Below are 2,717 nucleotides of genomic sequence, written 5' to 3' on the forward strand. Positions count from 1 at the left end.
AGATATAGAGTAAAGGAATTGGAAAAACAAACTAATCTTGAAAAAGTCTCCAATCCAGTATTTCATTGTAAGCAGACTTATGTGCAGTAGATCCATGCAATAAATTTTCCGGTGTAGAGAGGAATTACTCAATTTAATTGTGAAAACTGAACTCCTGACATTATAGATAACTGCCCAGTCTGTTAGTCTGATGAAAAGGAGGACTCCTTTCACTTCTTGGAAACCTGTCCCAAGTATAGTAAAATTAGAATAAAATATTTTGGGCAGCAGACATGCTCTCCAGAACAATTATTCAGTTTGTAAAATGCTTTGATTGGAGAGCTCTTTGCAATTATGTATGACAGCTACACTGGAAAGAGCCAGTTGGTTAGTATTTGAGGGATTAATGTCATATCACAGTTTGTTACTATCACTGTTTCTTCTTTGTATATATTTAAAAAAAAACACATTTAAAAAATAATAATATTAATATCAGCATATTCATGTATAGTTGTTTTATTTTATATTTTAAATAGTTCCTAATTATAGCAGAGTACTGTTGCAAATCAAAGTTATATACCAAGTTAATAACATTGTATAAGTAAATCATGTCATGATTGATTCCAGGTATAATATTATCCAATTGTGGATGCCAGAAATTCTTACATTAGTCAATACATCGACATTGGATCCAGAAGATGGATTCTGTCCCCTTCTCCAAGAAGGTAACTTGTGGAGAAGCAACTTAACAACAGTAAGCTTGAAGTTTTACACAACAGTAAAAATGTTACTATAAGATATGTAATAAAAACATTGTTAATTAAATTGTGATTCTTCAGGAAAATATGAAAAGTGAGGAAGTTTTTTCAAAAATGATGTTGGTGAATACTGGTGGTCTCATAGGGCAGCTAGCTCTCTTTTTTGTGGTCAATTACATAGGAATGAAAACAATTCAATGTAAGTTACACAGTTACTAATGTTGTTTTTAAATAATGGTTAATATTTTGTTAAAAATAATCGCAAATGTTGTATTAATAAGTGTCATAACTTTAATTTTGTTCTTTATATAATGCTTTTATAGAATTTAAATTTATATATTTATAATTATGCGTTACTTGTTGGCCGTTGATATTATATCAGGATAAGATTTCTGAGTGTGCGGTCAGAAAAGAAAACCAATAAGTAAAACTTATTTATTTGTACCAACGTTTCAGTCAAAATTTCAGGCCTTCACAGGGCTGAGAAAAAAAAAAAATAACAGCCAGAATAAATGAAAGAAAAAACATAATAACTAGAAAATAAGAAGATAATAGATAATATAAATACATTAGCAGTATTGGAAGAAAATATAGAGTGTATTATATGAAGATTAAAGCATTTTGAGAACATACTAGAGGGAAAAAAATAAAATAATGTATATGAAAATTTAGTAAGTAAATATATTTAAAAAATGATTATTATTTAAAAATAAAATTGAGAAACAAAACGTATATATATGTTCTCTACAAGTCTGTATCATGCCATTGTAACATCACATTTATGTAATACATATATTTTTATGTAAATACAGTTTTAAACGTCAATAAATAAATAGAAAAAATATATCTATAATAAATAAATAAATAAAAAAAAAAAGCTACGAAAAACATTATGCATAGGGCTGCTTGCCAAAATACTTAATAAAAAACCTTTACCAAAAGATAATAACATACAAATAATAATTAATATTAAAAAATTAACTTTTGATTTTAGTGATCTGTATCCTGGCTGGCATAGCTTGCTCATTAGCAATACCACTTATTAGTGCAGATTATGTGCCAATCATAATCTCAATTTTTATGGGTCTGTATAGCATTTGTATTATTTGCGTCTTAAATGTAGTAGTCCAGATATTTCCAACAAGAATCAGGTATTGTAAAACTTCATTCATTCTAACTATCATTTAGTGATAATTAAAGCTATTAATTGACTATAGATCTTAAAATGTTAACTTTTTTAAATTATTGAGTATTATTTCTTATATTCTTTCTTTGGTTTTGAGGATTCTTCTTTTTAAAGAAGATATCAACACACACAACTATTTTCTTTGTTTTTACTTGACTTATTCATTCTTGTTATTTTACATTTATTTTTCATGCAGTGTGACATTTACAAATTAACATAACCTTACATAAATAACATCTGTATTATCAACATCAAAATATTGTAAACTGCTTACAACTAAATTAATACTGAGTTCACAGACTATGTTTACAGATTCTGACTGGGAGAACTTTGTCCAAGTTCCTATCCTTAAGTCGTAATACATTTATTGTGTTATCGGCCTAGTTTCTACTCATATTATATGGAATGCAATAATAACCAATATCTATATTCATACAAACGTAAATATATCATAAATAAATATACATATGTACGGATACACATAATATACATACACCTACAAACTACCACACACATATACCATACACATCAGTATTTTTATATTTTAACATGATGGCCACAATACCTATACTACTTTCATGCACTAATTGGTATAAAATTATGTTATATTTTTCTTAGCCTTTTCTGTCCTTATTCTTTTTTACCAATTTCTTGTGGCATTCTAAAGATATAATCTTATTAATCTTGTCCTCAATACAAAAATCTTTATTTATCAATAAAACAATTATCAGGTTTGTTCCAACACGAGTCAAAACTATCATCAAACTAACAGGAGCATGTGCAGTATGATTTTT

The 2,717-nt window shown here is 27.3% G+C and overlaps 1 long non-coding RNA gene across 1 annotated transcript; it reads left to right on the forward strand.

The window, feature by feature from the left end:
• Positions 1–606: 606 nt before the first annotated feature.
• Positions 607–1,908, forward strand: LOC136797120 (uncharacterized). Its single transcript, XR_010844949.1, has 3 exons — positions 607–733; positions 819–936; positions 1,732–1,908. It is a non-coding gene; the product is annotated as an uncharacterized lncRNA (long non-coding RNA).
• The last annotated feature ends 809 nt before the right edge of the window (positions 1,909–2,717 follow it).

The sequence above is a fragment of the Halyomorpha halys genome, unplaced genomic scaffold (assembly GCF_000696795.3).
Source record: "Halyomorpha halys isolate HHAL.00 unplaced genomic scaffold, Hhal_1.1 Scaffold3475.1, whole genome shotgun sequence".
In the NCBI taxonomy this organism is placed as follows: Eukaryota; Metazoa; Arthropoda; class Insecta; order Hemiptera; family Pentatomidae; genus Halyomorpha; species Halyomorpha halys.